Source organism: Pleuronectes platessa, chromosome 23, assembly GCF_947347685.1.
Source record: "Pleuronectes platessa chromosome 23, fPlePla1.1, whole genome shotgun sequence".
NCBI classification, from domain to species: Eukaryota; Metazoa; Chordata; class Actinopteri; order Pleuronectiformes; family Pleuronectidae; genus Pleuronectes; species Pleuronectes platessa.
In genome coordinates, this window is record NC_070648.1 from 2,683,102 (window position 1) to 2,703,632 (window position 20,531).

The 20,531-nt window shown below is 40.2% G+C and overlaps 2 long non-coding RNA genes across 2 annotated transcripts; both read right to left on the minus strand.

Annotated features, from left to right (window-relative positions):
- Window positions 1–3,558: 3,558 nt before the first annotated feature.
- On the minus strand, window positions 3,559–4,353 carry LOC128430337 (uncharacterized). Its single transcript, XR_008334003.1, has 2 exons — window positions 3,984–4,353; window positions 3,559–3,703 (listed from the first exon to the last, which is right to left on the minus strand). It is a non-coding gene; the product is annotated as an uncharacterized LOC128430337 (long non-coding RNA).
- A 13,668-nt stretch (window positions 4,354–18,021) lies between these two features.
- LOC128430336 (uncharacterized) lies at window positions 18,022–18,816 on the minus strand. The gene is made up of 2 exons (XR_008334002.1): window positions 18,447–18,816; window positions 18,022–18,166 (listed from the first exon to the last, which is right to left on the minus strand). It is a non-coding gene; the product is annotated as an uncharacterized LOC128430336 (long non-coding RNA).
- Between the last annotated feature and the right edge of the window lie 1,715 nt (window positions 18,817–20,531).

The following is a 20,531-nucleotide window of genomic DNA, read 5'->3' on the forward strand; positions in this document are numbered from 1 at the left end:
GCGAAAAACAGATTGACAGTTGGGTTGACCAGTAAACGGAGGAGGAGTGATTCAAGGACAACTCAAAACAGCGGACATCAAAGCACCTTCACAAACAACTTATTACAAGCTCTACCTTATATATTAAAATGTATATATTAAATTTTAAAAAATTCAAAATTCTAACAATATTTCATTGATTTGGTATCAAAAATACAATTTTATAGTTTAAATTTTGTTTCCCTTTGTTAAATATCTTTTTCTTTTTTATGTGGTTTTTTCTTATTTTGTTTCTTTTCTTTTATCTGTAACAATTTTTCATTTTGTATTTAAGTTTCAAGTTGTTTATTACATCAGTTTTGCATTCTTATCTTCTGAAGCAACTTTTCCTGAAGTTTATTCAAGTGTTCATGTTTCTGATTAGTTTGGTTGTGATGAGTTATTTGATGATATCAAAATGGCTGTGACTTTCCACGATTGACAGCTTAGACTGACTCCTGATTGGTTGAGAACATGCATCCGAGTGACGTCATGAGCACAAGATGGTAGTGTTAATATCAGAGCTATTTTAGCTTTGTTTCTGGAGAGAGGAAGGAAGTGAAGACGAGTTGTCAAAGAACGTATCTCTGTCATGTTGCTTGTGCTTCATTAAATAAAAACAATGAAACAAGAAGGAGAAGCTGTTTGAATTCTTTTATCTTTTTAAGTTCATATTTGCAGAAACATTTCCTGGTAGACAGACTTTGAGACCTGAGAAATTTGACAACTTCAAAAAGACTTAATGTATAAACATTCAAATGAATTAAGTTTTTGTCAACTCTGTTGAAATAGTTCTTAACTTTAATTTGAACAAACTTAATTTAAAGCCAGAGAAAACCCACACAGAGACGTGGTGAACATGCAAACGCAACACAAGAAGACTGGTGAACTGGGAATCAGTTCACGAACATTCTTACAGTGAACACAATGCTAACCACCATACCACCGTGCCTCCTGTTAACTATAATAGACGCGTCTTCAGAGATGTTTCTAAATCTAGAGGAGGCAGTTGTGTTCTCTACCTTTGACTCCTGGATAACTTTGCTGTAACATAAGATTCAGAGCCATATGTGCTTGATTTGAAAGTGCAGTACACAGTCAACTAAGCTTTGTCTCTAAATGGACAAATATTACACAGTAGATAAGTTAGTACCACAGGTTTATTACACATGGTTCCATTTCACACCTCACATGATTTAGCTAATGTCTTCTATGGAAAGTAAATTTGTTTAGTTATGTTTACATGAAGCACTGTTTAAACAGCAAAACATATAGTTTACGCAACATGCAAACAAAACCAACCACAGCCCTGCTCCCATTTGTCCGTCTCATGAGCTTAATGGTTAGAAAACATCAGGACTTGAACGCAAGAACACACACAAGACCTACTGAAGACAAAGGTATGTGTCATATTGAATATTTCTGGATTCTGCTTTTCTTAAATAATAATTATTTTAGTATTATAATTCCTTTTTCCGATACACCCTTTTAGGTTTTCCCTTATCGCAGCCAGTGCTACCTGCGGCACTTTCACAATAACAGACTGAAAAACATCTTAAGGTAGTTTCTGATCAGAGACACAGAGCAATAAGTAAATATGCTGTGAATATGTTGTAAATGATGCTCAATTTCACAGCCGTATTTCTTTTAAATAAATTAACAGATCATATTATTTTTCTTCCTCTTCAGACGAGTCATGTCAGTCAACGTCTCCTACTCCAATCAAAGCTACAACTGCCTTGTCGGCCCCTTCCAGGTTGCCATGGTCATCTTCACCATCACCAAAATCCTCCTCATCCTCCCACTCTGCATCCTCGTCCTCTTTGTGGGCCACCAACGTTGGCGGCAGCGAGGTCCTGGTGCAACATTGAGCCACTTTGATATCTTAACCTACCACCTGGTCGCTATCGAGATATTAAATGTCATAGTGGCCATTCTCAACGTTTGGATCACTTATGCTGATCTTCCATCAGTGTGGATTGCCTTTAAAATAGCTTTTTCTGTTTCTTTCCCTGGACAATTGCTTTATCAATGTTTGACCAGCATCGATCGCTACCTGGCTGTCGTCCATCCCATCATCTACCTGCGCCTGCGAAATCGGAATGCAGTTAAAATCATTTACATCAGCAGTGGGTTTGCTTTGCTGCTGTGCGCTGCAGTGTTTGTTGTGTTTTATGAGTGTGCGGAGGAATTAATCAACATCCCAGTGTTCAGCGTCTTAGTCCTCTCCTTGATAGTCGTCTCTTTCTGCAGCCTCTCTGTCCTCCATGCTCTAAAACGTCCAGGGCCAGGGGAGGGGGGCGGGGCTGACCAATTCAAGCAGAGGGCCTTTAAAACCACCATGGCCATACTGATGGTGCTCTTATTGTGGTTTGTGGGGATTCTGGTTGGCTATGCAGTGGGCATTTCTGAAGCGGTGGTCGACCACTGTTTACCATCATCAATTGGTGCCTTCCTCTCCCTCCCTGGTAGTCTGGTGATTCCCCTGCTGTTCCTACACAGAGTGAGAAAACTACCATGTTGTCTGTACAACTCTGAGTAAAGAGAGAATATTTGTAGGCCAGCCAGGAAGTTAGCATCACCATGGATCCTTCTACAAGAAGCCAATGGGACTCTTCCACTGTGTTTTGGTTTATTGCAGAAAATAAAGTCAGTAAAAAATAAATCTTTACGGTACGATAGATAAGAAAAGATAAGATTTGGAGGAAGGGAACCATATGTACATAAATTACAATTGTGGCAGCATAGCGCTTCCGAAAGAAACTTCTGATATTAACCTTCAAGATTTTATATTTTGTATTTTCTCACTCTCTCTTTCTTTAATGTTGTTGATACAGTGATTCTGTACATAAAGCAACAAATGAAGAATATTAGGGACATTAATATTATTGATGCAAGGAAGTCTGTGTGGTGTTCAGGGCTCTCAGTTTGTTTCTAGGGATAAAACTTGTATATTTTTTATTTCTTGTGTAAACGTATCATATTCTGTAATTAAATCAGTTGTCATTGTGATATTGATAACCTCTTAAGAAACGGGTGAAAATCACCTAAAACGCCTGTTTGAGGACACCCAAATTAAATTGAAAGCTGTTCTTGAACCATTTGGAGTACATGCATGATCTTGGTCTCTTTTTAAAAGGTAACATTCTGATCTTCCCTACCCAATAGTCAGAATAACTATAAGTGCTACTTGCATTGAGTAATAGCAGTTGGCACACAGTGAGGTAGAAGGTTTTTATTTTCGCCTGAATATTTTTGGTAAACAGATGCCTGCTGCTGACTATAGCTGGGACTCATGAGCTGGAAAACCCAATGGGACCCTAGCATGAAGCCTTGACTAGCTCAAGTTCAAATTTGAACACAATACCAAAGAAAATGAATATTTTACAGATGTTTTACTAAGGGCATGTCTGGGCGTTTTCCAAAAAGGCCATTTGGAGGCTCCAAAGGACCCTTGGTACCCATGGTAACCAAATAGGCTAAAAAGGCTACTTTTACACTAAAAATCATACTTTTATATAAAGGAGACAAAACTGGTCATATGGTTAAAAATTTATTCAAATATACATCTTTCAAATTTTTGGATACATGCCAGCCATTGTAGCAGTCACGACTGCAGGAGGAGGCTTGTGGAGGACTTTGTAGTGCCCTATCAGGATGTCAGCACCCATGAACCTCGATGGACCTATGTGGGAAAAGAAAAATTAATCGGGAGCTATTAGAAGAGCCGTACAGAGGCACCACACCCACACCTATATGCATATCTGTTCACATTCATCTCGACACACAAAGGCACACTCATCTCTCTACCATCTATATGCACATTCTAATTCTCAAACAAAGACAACTATTATCTCTCCCACATCTAAATCCAGACCTTTTACTAATCAACAGCAAATCCTAAAAAAACACACGAACACACACACACACAGTAATTTAGTTATTTATTATAATAAAATACGTACTTGTCAAGAGTAATGTCTCGTCCTTCCTGAAACATGGCGTCTGCCTCGTAGTCAAACGACGTGTCGCTGTCTTCCTCTGATACGTCATCATCAGACTTGTCGCTGTCACGCCGATAACACAGATCCCTTTGCTTGTTCGGTCATCAAGTTTCATTTCTCTAAACGTTTCTCCATAGTGTAGCTTCAAAACGCTCCATAGCAAGACTGAATTCTGCACACGGATCTCACAGCAACGCCCCCGAACTTTTACGCACCGATCTCAAAACCAGTGCTCACTTACTGTTACGCACGGAGATGAGATGCTCTGGAAGCACGTGTTCGCTGTTGTGCAGTGACTTGCTGTGTGTTGATAGTTATCTATCAGGTCGGAGGACATGTACTTCCTGGAAAATGTAATTGGCTAAACGATAAGTCAGTCATAACAAAAATCGACTGCAGTTGGCTGAGCCTCGCCACGTCAGAAGAAGGGCGCGCACTGTCTGTAAACGAGGGCTCTCGTTGGCTTTTGCCGAATGTGGACAACCCCTGCCTTCTCCAATTGGGTCGAATGAGCTGTCCATCTAAAGGTTAGAGTGCACCCTCCATTTTGAAATCCAGAGAGCCGCTGTGTTTACTTTCTAACAGAAGTTACGACGGAAAAAAAGTCAAAGTTGGCACTTAGCTGCTGGCTACTCTGAGATTACGCATCAGCTGGCTGTGGCTATTCTTTGATGAAATAGTGTGCTATGGAGTGATTATGTTACTGAATCTTAGCTTTTAATAGTGTGCTATGGAGTGATTATGTTACTGGATTCGATCGTCTGGACCTTTATCAATGTACCAACACCGTTTTTGTTGGAATGTTATCGATCTGTGGATTAATATCATGCTTCTTAGGTGAGTGATGTCGACTGTCTTAATCATTTTTTTTGGTAAGTTGTCTGACTGTTACGTTGATTGTATCGGCTGTGGTGATCGGATCTTTAAATGGTTTACATCAGTGGAATCAGAAGAATCTTAGCTTTCTACAGATATGTGGCATTAGTACCTAGCTGTAAGAAACAGTTCTTTAAATACAAATGTTTGACGCTGATCGATAAAAAAACACACCTTGCGTCACGGGACGCGATTGCAAAAGGAGTTTTAAACAGACTTTCTACTGTTACTTTGAAAGAGGCAGAAATGAAGATGTTCCATGTTGTGTCCATACTCACTGAGAAACAGTTTCCCACAGTTTCTTCTGGTCCCCACAGGTGAAGCTAACAGCTAACAAATAAGACTCCATTTTAAAAATGGCGTCTGTGTAGCTAAGTTAAGTGACTGAGTGGAAATCAGCTACAAAACCCAACCTACACTTCAGTTTTAACACAATACACACTGGTAATAACTTTGGCTAGTAGCTTTAGCTCATTAGCTCAGGTTAACTTCCTGAACCTACAGCTAACTGTTAGCATCTCCGGTGTATTTCCGGTTTTCATGTTTTCCTTCCTACTTATTTAGTCCGGCCCCCTAGCACACCTGTAAGCTTGGAATACTCTTCTCTGATTGGCGAAAAACAGATTGACACTTGGTTTGACCAGTAAACGGAGGAGGAGAGATTCAAGGACAACTCAAAACAGCGGTCATCTCAGAACCTTCCCAAACAACCGATTACAAGCTCTACCTTATATATTAAAAGTTGTATATGAAATAAACATTTTTACAAAAGTATAACAATATTTTATTGATTTGGTATGGAAAACACATGTTTATGGTTTTAATTTTGTTTGACTTTGTTAATTGTCTTTTCCTTTGTTATGTAATGTTTTATCCTATCTTGTTATTTCTTTTCTTTATCTGTAATTATTTTTCATTCTGTATTTAAGTTTCAAGTTGTTTATTAGTTCAGTTTTGCATTCTTATCTTCTGAAGCAACTTTTCCTGAAGTTTATTCAAGTGTTCATATTTCTGATAAGTTTTGTTTTGATGAGTTATTTGATGATATCAAAATGGACCGTGACTTTTCATGATGGACAAATGAGACTGACTCCTGATTGGTTGAGAACATGCATTCGAATGACATCATGAGCACAAGATGGTAGCGTTCGCACCAGAGCTATTTTAGCTCTGTTTCTGGAGAGTGGAAGGAAGTGGAGACGTGTTGTCAAAGAACGTAACTCTGTCATGTTGCTTGTGCTTCATTAAATAAAAACAAGGAAACAAGAAGGAGAAGCTGTTTGAATTCTTTTATTTTTTTAAGTTTATATTTGCAGAAACATTTCCTTGTTGAACCGACTTTGAGACCTGAGAAATTTGCCAACTTCAAAAAGACTTAATGTAGAAACATTCAAATGAATACATTTTTTGGAAACTGCTTTGAAATAGTTCTTTACTTTAATTTGAACAAACTTCATTTAAAGCCAGAGAAAACCCACACAGAGACGTGGAGAACATGCAAACGCAACACAAGAAGACTGGTGAACTGGGAATCAGTTCATGAACGTTCTTACAGTGAACACAATGCTAACCACTATACCACCGTGCCTCCCGTTAACTATAATAGACGCGTCTTCAGAGATATTTCTAAATCTAGAGGAGGCAGTTGTGTTCTCTACCTTTGACTCCTGGATAACTTTGCTGTACCTTAAGATTCAGAGCCATATGTGCTTGATTTGAAAGTGCAGTACACAGTCAACTAAGCTTTGTCTCTAAATTGACAAATATTAAACAGTAGATAAGTTAGTACCACAGGTTTATTACACATGCTTCCATTTCACACCTCACATGATTTAGCTAATGTCTTCTATGGAAAGTAAATTTGTTTAGTTATGTTTACATGAAGCACTGTTTAAACAGCAAAACATATAGTTTACGCAACATGCAAACAAAAACAACCACAGCCCTGCTCCCATTTGTCCGTCTCATGAGCTTAATGGTTAGAAAACATCAGGACTTGAACGCAAGAACACACACAAGACCTACTGACGACAAAGGTATGTGTCATATTGAATATTTCTGGATTCTGCTTTTCTTAAATAATAATTATTTTAGTATTATAATTCCTTTTTCCGATACACCCTTTTAGGTTTTCCCTTATCGCAGCCAGTGCTACCTGCAGCACTTTCACAATAACAGACTGAAAAACATCTTAAGGTATTTTAATGTGGAACAGGGGAAGTTTCTGATCAGAGACACAGAGCAATAAGTAAATATGCTGTGAATATGTTGTGAATGATGCTAAATTTCACAGTTGTAAACTCAGGTATTAGTAAAAATATCTTTCCCATTTTTCAGAGAGAGGTTCTTTTAAATAAATTAACAGATCATATTATTTTTCTTCCTCTTCAGACGAGTCATGTCAGTCAACGTCTCCTACTCCAATCAAAGCTACAACTGCCTTGTCGGCCCCTTCCAGGTTGCCATGGTCATCTTCACCATCACCAAAATCCTCCTCATCCTCCCACTCTGCATCCTCGTCCTCTTTGTGGGCCACCAACGCTGGCGGCAGCGAGGTCCTGGTGCAACATTGAGCCACTTTGATATCTTATCCTACCACCTGGTCGCTATCGAGATATTAAATGTCATAGTGGCCATTCTCAACGTTTGGATCACTTATGCTGATCTTCCATCAGTGTGGATTGCCTTTAAAATAGCTTTTTCTGTTACTTTCCCTGGACAATTGCTTTACCAATGTTTGACCAGCATCGATCGCTACCTGGCTGTCGTCCATCCCATCATCTACCTGCGCCTGCGAAATCGAAATGCAGTTAAAATCATTTACATTAGCAGTGGGTTTGCTTTGCTGCTGTGCGCTGCAGTGTTTGTTGTGTTTTATGAGTGTGCGGAGGAATTAATCAACATCCCATTGTTCAGCGTCTTAGTCCTCTCCTTGATAGTCGTCTCTTTCTGCAGCCTCTCTGTTCTCCATGCTCTAAAACGTCCAGGGCCGGGGGAGGGGGGCGGGGCTGACCAATTCAAGCAGAGGGCCTTTAACACCACCATGGCTATACTGGCGGTGCTCTTATTGTGGTTTGTGGGGATTCTGGTTGGCTTTGCCCTGAGCTTTTTTGAAGCAGTGGTCGACCAGTGTTTACCATCATCCATTGGTGCCTTCTTCTCCCTCCCTGGTAGTCTGGTGATTCCCCTGCTGTTCCTACACAGAGTGAGAAAACTACCATGTTGTCTGTACAACTCTGAGTAAAGAGAGAATATTTGTAGGCCAGCCAGGAAGTTAGCATCACCATGGATTCCTCTACAAGAAGCCAATGGGACTCTTCCGCTGTGTTTTGGATTATTGCAGAAAATAAAGTCAGTAAAGAATAAATCTTTACGGCACGATAGATTAGAAAAGATCAGATTTGGAGGAAGGGAACCATATGTACATAAATTACAATTGTGGCAGCTTTACACTTCCGAGAGAAACTTCTGTTATAAAACTTGAAGATTTTCTATTTTGTATTTTCTCACTCTCTCTTTCTCTGATGTTGTTGATACAGTGATTCTGTACATAAAGCAACAAATGCAGAATATTAGGAACATTAATATAATTGATGCAAGGAAGTCTGTGTGGTGTTCAGGGCTCTCAGGTTGTTTCTAGGGATAAAACTTGTATATTATTTATTTTATGTGTAAACGTAACATATTCTGTAATTAGATCGGTTGTCATTGTGATATTGTTAAACAGTAGCCTGGATGCCAGACGAATTTAGCCCCGCCCACAACATTTTTGGTCGGGCAGTTCGGTCTGGAGTCGCTCCGTTGAGGAAAAATTATGCCCGACCGGGCCAATCAGATTGTCAGGGCGGGCTTTATACGATGATTGACAGATGATCAACGGTAACGTTGATCATCTTAAGGAGAGGCGGTGGTCTAGTGGCAGAAACTTGGACTATGGGCAGAGAAGGTCTCTGGTTCGTCTCTGGTTCGACTCCACGGAGAGACAACAAAAGACGAACCTGGATTGATCTGTCCAAAAATCCAAGAGTCTCCCTACCCTGTCTAGTGCCCCTGAGCAAGGCACCTTACTCCCCCAACATCTGCTCCCCGAGCGCCTGTACGCGGCTGCTCACTGCTCTGTGTGTACTGCACAAGATGGGTCAAAAGCAGAGATTAAATTTCCCTACCTGCATGAGTGTGCCTTTGCATGACTGTGCATGTGTTTGGGATGAATAAATGCATCTTAATCAACCACGTCATCAAAGTGCCCTTGGGTTGAATTCGTTTTCAACAAACATGCCTGCCGCTGGCAAGCTGAGATGTGTAGATGCTGCCATTGAGTCTGTTTTAGAAGACATCGACAGCGCATTCATTTTGAAAGAGGAACACAGAACGTGGAGGCGACGCCAAAGCACCGCGCTAATCCCTATCGCCCCGGAGCTGGGCTGTTCACACCGGACACTGAAGCGACGCTGAACCGCCGGGCAGCGCTAATAATATCACCCGTTGATCCAGTAGATCGCTGCACGGCTTTGTGCCAGTCACACCGGAGGCTGAAGCACCGCGCTGCGCCAAGGCTGCCTCGCGGTGCTTCAGCCTCCGGTGTGACCGGCACAAAGTTTTAACATGGGAGTGGATGGGAGCCAGCTGTTATTTAAGGCTTGGCGCTGCGCTGAAGCGTCCGGTGTGAACCCAGTAAATAACTCACAATGCGTTGCTTAGCATACGTCACATACTACGTTGCTCTGATTGGTTGTAGGTCTATCCAATTGAGCGAAGAGGAATTTTACTTCCTGGTCAGTTGAAACACGCCCTATAATCACAGCCCATTGGAGCGGTCTCAGACTCACATTCTGACTAGAATTGTGAGTCTGACAACGTCAGGCTAGTTAAACATACTTTCTACTGTTACTTTGAAAGAGGCAGAAATGAAGATGTTCCATGTTGTGTCCATACTCACTGAGAAACACTTTCCCACAGTTTCTTCTGGTCCCCACAGGTGAAGCTACCAAACAAGACTCCATTTTAAAAATGGCGTCTGTGTTGCTAAGTTAAGTGACTGAGTGGAAATCAGCAACAAAACCCAACCTACACTTCAGTTTTAACACAATACACACTAGTAATAACTTTGGCTAGTAGCTTTAGCTCATTAGCTCAGGTTAACTTACTGAACCTACAGCTAACTGTTAGCATCTCGGGTGTATTTCCGGTTTTCATGTTTTCCTTCCTTCTTATTTAGTCCCGCCCCCTCGCACACCTGCTAGCTCAGAATACTCTTCTCTGATTGGCGAAAAACAGATTGACAGTTGGGTTGACCAGTAAACGGAGGAGGAGAGATTCAAGGACAACTCAAAACAGCGGTCATCTCAGAACCTTCCCAAACAACTTATTACAAGCTCTACCTTATATATTAAAATGTATATATTAAATTTTAAAAAATTCAAAATTCTAACAATATTTCATTGATCTGGTATCAAAAATACAATTTTATGGTTTAAATTTTGTTTCCCTTTGTTAAATATCTTTTTCTTTTTTATGTAATGTTTTTTCTTATTTTGTTTCTTTTATTTTATCTGTAACAATTTTTCATTCTGTGTTTAAGTTTCAAGTTGTTTATTACATCAGTTTTTCATTCTTATCTTCTGAAGCAACTTTTCCAGAAGTTTATTCAAATGTTCATGTTTCTGATTAGTTTGGTTGTGATGAGTTATTTGATGATATCAAAAGGGACCGTGACTTTTCATGATGGACAAATGAGACTGACTCCTGATTGGTGGAGAACATGCATTCGAATGACATCATGAGCACAAGATGGTAGCGTTCGCATCAGAGCTATTTTAGCTCTGTTTCTGGAGAGTGGAAGTTGGTGGAGACGTGTTGTCAAAGAACGTATCTCTGTCATGTTGTTTGTGCTTCATTAAATAAAAACAAGGAAACAAGGAAAAGCTGTTTGAATTCTTTTATCTTTTTAAGTTTATATTTGCAGAAACATTTCCTTGTTGAACCGACTTTGAGACCTGAGAAATTTGCCAACTTCAAAAAGACTTAATGTAGAAACATTCAAATTAATTAAGTTTTTGGAAACTGCTTTGAAACAGTTCTTTACTTTTATTTGAACAAACTTCATTTAAAGCCAGAGAAAACCCACACAGAGATGTGGAGAACATGCAAACGCAACACAAGAAGACTGGTGAACTGGGAATCAGTTCACGAACGTTCTTACAGTGAACACAATGCTAACCACTATACCACCGTGCCTCCCGTTAACTATAATAGACGCGTCTTCAGAGATGTTTCTAAATCTAGAGGAGGCAGTTGTGTTCTCTACCTTTGACTCCTGGATAACTTTGCTGTAACATAAGATTCAGAGCCATATGTGCTTGATTTGAAAGTGCAGTACACAGTCAACTAAGCTTTACCTTTGTCTCTAAATGGACAAGTATTACACAGTAGATAAGTTAGTACCACAGGTTTATTTCACATGGTTCCATTTCACACCTCACATGATTTAGCTAATGTTTTCTATGGAAAGTAAATTTGTTTAGTTATGTTTACATGAGGCACTGTTTAAACAGCAAAACATATAGTTTACGCAACATGCAAACAAAACCAACCACAGCCCTGCTCCCATTTGTCCGTCTCATGAGCTTAATGGTTAGAAAACATCAGGACCAGAACGCAAGAACACACACAAGACCTACTGAAGACAAAGGTATGTGTCATATTGAATATTTCTGGATTCTGCTTTTCTTAAATAATAATTATTTTAGTATTATAATTCCTTTTTCCGATACACCCTTTTAGGTTTTCCCTTATCGCAGCCAGTGCTACCTGCAGCACTTTCACAATAACAGACTGAAAAACATCTTAAGGTATTTTAATGTGGAACAGGGGAAGTTTCTGATCAGAGACACAGAGCAATAAGTAAATATGCTGTGAATATGTTGTGAATGATGCTAAATTTCACAGTTGTAAACTCAGGTATTAGTAAAAATATCTTTCCCATTTTTCAGAGAGAGGTTCTTTTAAATAAATTAACAGATCATATTATTTTTCTTCCTCTTCAGACGAGTCATGTCAGTCAACGTCTCCTACTCCAATCAAAGCTACAACTGCCTTGTCGGCCCCTTCCAGGTTGCCATGGTCATCTTCACCATCACCAAAATCCTCCTCATCCTCCCACTCTGCATCCTCGTCCTCTTTGTGGGCCACCAACGCTGGCGGCAGCGAGGTCCTGGTGCAACATTGAGCCACTTTGATATCTTAACCTACCACCTGGTCGCTATCGAGATATTAAATGTCATAGTGGCCATTCTCAACGTTTGGATCACTTATGCTGATCTTCCATCAGTGTGGATTGCCTTTAAAATAGCTTTTTCTGTTACTTTCCCTGGACAATTGCTTTACCAATGTTTGACCAGCATCGATCGCTACCTGGCTGTCGTCCATCCCATCATCTACCTGCGCCTGCGAAATCGAAATGCAGTTAAAATCATTTACATTAGCAGTGGGTTTGCTTTGCTGCTGTGCGCTGCAGTGTTTGTTGTGTTTTATGAGTGTGCGGAGGAATTAATCAACATCCCATTGTTCAGCGTCTTAGTCCTCTCCTTGATAGTCGTCTCTTTCTGCAGCCTCTCTGTTCTCCATGCTCTAAAACGTCCAGGGCCGGGGGAGGGGGGCGGGGCTGACCAATTCAAGCAGAGGGCCTTTAACACCACCATGGCTATACTGGCGGTGCTCTTATTGTGGTTTGTGGGGATTCTGGTTGGCTTTGCCCTGAGCTTTTTTGAAGCAGTGGTCGACCAGTGTTTACCATCATCCATTGGTGCCTTCTTCTCCCTCCCTGGTAGTCTGGTGATTCCCCTGCTGTTCCTACACAGAGTGAGAAAACTACCATGTTGTCTGTACAACTCTGAGTAAAGAGAGAATATTTGTAGGCCAGCCAGGAAGTTAGCATCACCATGGATTCCTCTACAAGAAGCCAATGGGACTCTTCCACTGTGTTTTGGATTATTGCAGAAAATAAAGTCAGTAAAGAATAAATCTTTACGGCACGATAGATTAGAAAAGATCAGATTTGGAGGAAGGGAACCATATGTACATAAATTACAATTGTGGCAGCTTTACACTTCCGAGAGAAACTTCTGTTATAAAACTTGAAGATTTTCTATTTTGTATTTTCTCACTCTCTCTTTCTCTGATGTTGTTGATACAGTGATTCTGTACATAAAGCAACAAATGCAGAATATTAGGAACATTAATATAATTGATGCAAGGAAGTCTGTGTGGTGTTCAGGGCTCTCAGGTTGTTTCTAGGGATAAAACTTGTATATTATTTATTTTATGTGTAAACGTAACATATTCTGTAATTAGATCGGTTGTCATTGTGATATTGTTAAACAGTAGCCTGGATGCCAGACGAATTTAGCCCCGCCCACAACATTTTTGGTCGGGCAGTTCGGTCTGGAGTCGCTCCGTTGAGGAAAAATTATGCCCGACCGGGCCAATCAGATTGTCAGGGCGGGCTTTATACGATGATTGACAGATGATCAACGGTAACGTAATCAACCACGTCATCAAAGTGCCCTTGGGTTGAATTCGTTTTCAACAAACATGCCTGCCGCTGGCAAGCTGAGATGTGTAGATGCTGCCATTGAGTCTGTTTTAGAAGACATCGACAGCGCATTCATTTTGAAAGAGGAACACAGAACGTGGAGGCGACGCCAAAGCACCGCGCTAATCCCTATCGCCCCGGCGCTTGGCTGTTCACACCGGACACTGAAGCGACGCTGAACCGCCGGGCAGCGCTAATAATATCACCCGTTGATCCAGTAGATCGCTGCACGGCTTTGTGCCAGTCACACCGGAGGCTGAAGCACCGCGCTGCGCCAAGGCTGCCTCGCGGTGCTTCAGCCTCCGGTGTGACCGGCACAAAGTTTTAACATGGGAGTGGATGGGAGCCAGCTGTTATTTAAGGCTTGGCGCTGCGCTGAAGCGTCCGGTGTGAACCCAGTAAATAACTCACAATGCGTTGCTTAGCATACGTCACATACTACGTTGCTCTGATTGGTTGTAGGTCTATCCAATTGAGCGAAGAGGAATTTTACTTCCTGGTCAGTTGAAACACGCCCCATAATCACAGCCCATTGGAGCGGTCTCAGACTCACATTCTGACAACATCAGGCTAGTTAAACATACTTTCTACTGTTACTTTGAAAGAGGCAGAAATGAAGATGTTCCATGTTGTGTCCATACTCACTGAGAAACACTTTCCCACAGTTTCTTCTGGTCCCCACAGGTGAAGCTACCAAACAAGACTCCATTTTAAAAATGGCGTCTGTGTTGCTAAGTTAAGTGACTGAGTGGAAATCAGCAACAAAACCCAACCTACACTTCAGTTTTAACACAATACACACTAGTAATAACTTTGGCTAGTAGCTTTAGCTCATTAGCTCAGGTTAACTTACTGAACCTACAGCTAACTGTTAGCATCTCGGGTGTATTTCCGGTTTTCATGTTTTCCTTCCTTCTTATTTAGTCCCGCCCCCTCGCACACCTGCTAGCTCAGAATACTCTTCTCTGATTGGCGAAAAACAGATTGACAGTTGGGTTGACCAGTAAACGGAGGAGGAGTGATTCAAGGACAACTCAAAACAGCGGACATCAAAGCACCTTCACAAACAACTTATTACAAGCTCTACCTTATATATTAAAATGTATATATTAAATTTTAAAAAATTCAAAATTCTAACAATATTTCATTGATTTGGTATCAAAAATACAATTTTATAGTTTAAATTTTGTTTCCCTTTGTTAAATATCTTTTTCTTTTTTATGTGGTTTTTTCTTATTTTGTTTCTTTTCTTTTATCTGTAACAATTTTTCATTCTGTATTTAAGTTTCAAGTTGTTTATTACATCAGTTTTGCATTCTTATCTTCTGAAGCAACTTTTCCTGAAGTTTATTCAAGTGTTCATGTTTCTGATTAGTTTGGTTGTGATGAGTTATTTGATGATATCAAAATGGCTGTGACTTTCCACGATTGACAGCTTAGACTGACTCCTGATTGGTTGAGAACATGCATCCGAGTGACGTCATGAGCACAAGATGGTAGTGTTAATATCAGAGCTATTTTAGCTTTGTTTCTGGAGAGAGGAAGGAAGTGAAGACGAGTTGTCAAAGAACGTATCTCTGTCATGTTGCTTGTGCTTCATTAAATAAAAACAATGAAACAAGAAGGAGAAGCTGTTTGAATTCTTTTATCTTTTTAAGTTCATATTTGCAGAAACATTTCCTGGTAGACAGACTTTGAGACCTGAGAAATTTGACAACTTCAAAAAGACTTAATGTATAAACATTCAAATGAATTAAGTTTTTGTCAACTCTGTTGAAATAGTTCTTAACTTTAATTTGAACAAACTTAATTTAAAGCCAGAGAAAACCCACACAGAGACGTGGTGAACATGCAAACGCAACACAAGAAGACTGGTGAACTGGGAATCAGTTCACGAACATTCTTACAGTGAACACAATGCTAACCACCATACCACCGTGCCTCCTGTTAACTATAATAGACGCGTCTTCAGAGATGTTTCTAAATCTAGAGGAGGCAGTTGTGTTCTCTACCTTTGACTCCTGGATAACTTTGCTGTAACATAAGATTCAGAGCCATATGTGCTTGATTTGAAAGTGCAGTACACAGTCAACTAAGCTTTGTCTCTAAATGGACAAATATTACACAGTAGATAAGTTAGTACCACAGGTTTATTACACATGGTTCCATTTCACACCTCACATGATTTAGCTAATGTCTTCTATGGAAAGTAAATTTGTTTAGTTATGTTTACATGAAGCACTGTTTAAACAGCAAAACATATAGTTTACGCAACATGCAAACAAAACCAACCACAGCCCTGCTCCCATTTGTCCGTCTCATGAGCTTAATGGTTAGAAAACATCAGGACTTGAACGCAAGAACACACACAAGACCTACTGAAGACAAAGGTATGTGTCATATTGAATATTTCTGGATTCTGCTTTTCTTAAATAATAATTATTTTAGTATTATAATTCCTTTTTCCGATACACCCTTTTAGGTTTTCCCTTATCGCAGCCAGTGCTACCTGCGGCACTTTCACAATAACAGACTGAAAAACATCTTAAGGTAGTTTCTGATCAGAGACACAGAGCAATAAGTAAATATGCTGTGAATATGTTGTAAATGATGCTCAATTTCACAGCCGTATTTCTTTTAAATAAATTAACAGATCATATTATTTTTCTTCCTCTTCAGACGAGTCATGTCAGTCAACGTCTCCTACTCCAATCAAAGCTACAACTGCCTTGTCGGCCCCTTCCAGGTTGCCATGGTCATCTTCACCATCACCAAAATCCTCCTCATCCTCCCACTCTGCATCCTCGTCCTCTTTGTGGGCCACCAACGTTGGCGGCAGCGAGGTCCTGGTGCAACATTGAGCCACTTTGATATCTTAACCTACCACCTGGTCGCTATCGAGATATTAAATGTCATAGTGGCCATTCTCAACGTTTGGATCACTTATGCTGATCTTCCATCAGTGTGGATTGCCTTTAAAATAGCTTTTTCTGTTTCTTTCCCTGGACAATTGCTTTATCAATGTTTGACCAGCATCGATCGCTACCTGGCTGTCGTCCATCCCATCATCTACCTGCGCCTGCGAAATCGGAATGCAGTTAAAATCATTTACATCAGCAGTGGGTTTGCTTTGCTGCTGTGCGCTGCAGTGTTTGTTGTGTTTTATGAGTGTGCGGAGGAATTAATCAACATCCCAGTGTTCAGCGTCTTAGTCCTCTCCTTGATAGTCGTCTCTTTCTGCAGCCTCTCTGTCCTCCATGCTCTAAAACGTCCAGGGCCAGGGGAGGGGGGCGGGGCTGACCAATTCAAGCAGAGGGCCTTTAAAACCACCATGGCCATACTGATGGTGCTCTTATTGTGGTTTGTGGGGATTCTGGTTGGCTATGCAGTGGGCATTTCTGAAGCGGTGGTCGACCACTGTTTACCATCATCAATTGGTGCCTTCCTCTCCCTCCCTGGTAGTCTGGTGATTCCCCTGCTGTTCCTACACAGAGTGAGAAAACTACCATGTTGTCTGTACAACTCTGAGTAAAGAGAGAATATTTGTAGGCCAGCCAGGAAGTTAGCATCACCATGGATCCTTCTACAAGAAGCCAATGGGACTCTTCCACTGTGTTTTGGTTTATTGCAGAAAATAAAGTCAGTAAAAAATAAATCTTTACGGTACGATAGATAAGAAAAGATAAGATTTGGAGGAAGGGAACCATATGTACATAAATTACAATTGTGGCAGCATAGCGCTTCCGAAAGAAACTTCTGATATTAACCTTCAAGATTTTATATTTTGTATTTTCTCACTCTCTCTTTCTTTAATGTTGTTGATACAGTGATTCTGTACATAAAGCAACAAATGAAGAATATTAGGGACATTAATATTATTGATGCAAGGAAGTCTGTGTGGTGTTCAGGGCTCTCAGTTTGTTTCTAGGGATAAAACTTGTATATTTTTTATTTCTTGTGTAAACGTATCATATTCTGTAATTAAATCAGTTGTCATTGTGATATTGATAACCTCTTAAGAAACGGGTGAAAATCACCTAAAACGCCTGTTTGAGGACACCCAAATTAAATTGAAAGCTGTTCTTGAACCATTTGGAGTACATGCATGATCTTGGTCTCTTTTTAAAAGGTAACATTCTGATCTTCCCTACCCAATAGTCAGAATAACTATAAGTGCTACTTGCATTGAGTAATAGCAGTTGGCACACAGTGAGGTAGAAGGTTTTTATTTTCGCCTGAATATTTTTGGTAAACAGATGCCTGCTGCTGACTATAGCTGGGACTCATGAGCTGGAAAACCCAATGGGACCCTAGCATGAAGCCTTGACTAGCTCAAGTTCAAATTTGAACACAATACCAAAGAAAATGAATATTTTACAGATGTTTTACTAAGGGCATGTCTGGGCGTTTTCCAAAAAGGCCATTTGGAGGCTCCAAAGGACCCTTGGTACCCATGGTAACCAAATAGGCTAAAAAGGCTACTTTTACACTAAAAATCATACTTTTATATAAAGGAGACAAAACTGGTCATATGGTTAAAAATTTATTCAAATATACATCTTTCAAATTTTTGGATACATGCCAGCCATTGTAGCAGTCACGACTGCAGGAGGAGGCTTGTGGAGGACTTTGTAGTGCCCTATCAGGATGTCAGCACCCATGAACCTCGATGGACCTATGTGGGAAAAGAAAAATTAATCGGGAGCTATTAGAAGAGCCGTACAGAGGCACCACACCCACACCTATATGCATATCTGTTCACATTCATCTCGACACACAAAGGCACACTCATCTCTCTACCATCTATATGCACATTCTAATTCTCAAACAAAGACAACTATTATCTCTCCCACATCTAAATCCAGACCTTTTACTAATCAACAGCAAATCCTAAAAAAACACACGAACACACACACACACAGTAATTTAGTTATTTATTATAATAAAATACGTACTTGTCAAGAGTAATGTCTCGTCCTTCCTGAAACATGGCGTCTGCCTCGTAGTCAAACGACGTGTCGCTGTCTTCCTCTGATACGTCATCATCAGACTTGTCGCTGTCACGCCGATAACACAGATCCCTTTGCTTGTTCGGTCATCAAGTTTCATTTCTCTAAACGTTTCTCCATAGTGTAGCTTCAAAACGCTCCATAGCAAGACTGAATTCTGCACACGGATCTCACAGCAACGCCCCCGAACTTTTACGCACCGATCTCAAAACCAGTGCTCACTTACTGTTACGCACGGAGATGAGATGCTCTGGAAGCACGTGTTCGCTGTTGTGCAGTGACTTGCTGTGTGTTGATAGTTATCTATCAGGTCGGAGGACATGTACTTCCTGGAAAATGTAATTGGCTAAACGATAAGTCAGTCATAACAAAAATCGACTGCAGTTGGCTGAGCCTCGCCACGTCAGAAGAAGGGCGCGCACTGTCTGTAAACGAGGGCTCTCGTTGGCTTTTGCCGAATGTGGACAACCCCTGCCTTCTCCAATTGGGTCGAATGAGCTGTCCATCTAAAGGTTAGAGTGCACCCTCCATTTTGAAATCCAGAGAGCCGCTGTGTTTACTTTCTAACAGAAGTTACGACGGAAAAAAAGTCAAAGTTGGCACTTAGCTGCTGGCTACTCTGAGATTACGCATCAGCTGGCTGTGGCTATTCTTTGATGAAATAGTGTGCTATGGAGTGATTATGTTACTGAATCTTAGCTTTTAATAGTGTGCTATGGAGTGATTATGTTACTGGATTCGATCGTCTGGACCTTTATCAATGTACCAACACCGTTTTTGTTGGAATGTTATCGATCTGTGGATTAATATCATGCTTCTTAGGTGAGTGATGTCGACTGTCTTAATCATTTTTTTTGGTAAGTTGTCTGACTGTTACGTTGATTGTATCGGCTGTGGTGATCGGATCTTTAAATGGTTTACATCAGTGGAATCAGAAGAATCTTAGCTTTCTACAGATATGTGGCATTAGTACCTAGCTGTAAGAAACAGTTCTTTAAATACAAATGTTTGACGCTGATCGATAAAAAAACACACCTTGCGTCACGGGACGCGATTGCAAAAGGAGTTTTAAACAGACTTTCTACTGTTACTTTGAAAGAGGCAGAAATGAAGATGTTCCATGTTGTGTCCATACTCACTGAGAAACAGTTTCCCACAGTTTCTTCTGGTCCCCACAGGTGAAGCTAACAGCTAACAAATAAGACTCCATTTTAAAAATGGCGTCTGTGTAGCTAAGTTAAGTGACTGAGTGGAAATCAGCTACAAAACCCAACCTACACTTCAGTTTTAACACAATACACACTGGTAATAACTTTGGCTAGTAGCTTTAGCTCATTAGCTCAGGTTAACTTCCTGAACCTACAGCTAACTGTTAGCATCTCCGGTGTATTTCCGGTTTTCATGTTTTCCTTCCTACTTATTTAGTCCGGCCCCCTAGCACACCTGTAAGCTTGGAATACTCTTCTCTGATTGGCGAAAAACAGATTGACACTTGGTTTGACCAGTAAACGGAGGAGGAGAGATTCAAGGACAACTCAAAACAGCGGTCATCTCAGAACCTTCCCAAACAACCGATTACAAGCTCTACCTTATATATTAAAAGTTGTATATGAAATAAACATTTTTACAAAAGTATAACAATATTTTATTGATTTGGTATGGAAAACACATGTTTATGGTTTTAATTTTGTTTGACTTTGTTAATTGTCTTTTCCTTTGTTATGTAATGTTTTATCCTATCTTGTTATTTCTTTTCTTTATCTGTAATTATTTTTCATTCTGTATTTAAGTTTCAAGTTGTTTATTAGTTCAGTTTTGCATTCTTATCTTCTGAAGCAACTTTTCCTGAAGTTTATTCAAGTGTTCATATTTCTGATAAGTTTTGTTTTGATGAGTTATTTGATGATATCAAAATGGACCGTGACTTTTCATGATGGACAAATGAGACTGACTCCTGATTGGTTGAGAACATGCATTCGAATGACATCATGAGCACAAGATGGTAGCGTTCGCACCAGAGCTATTTTAGCT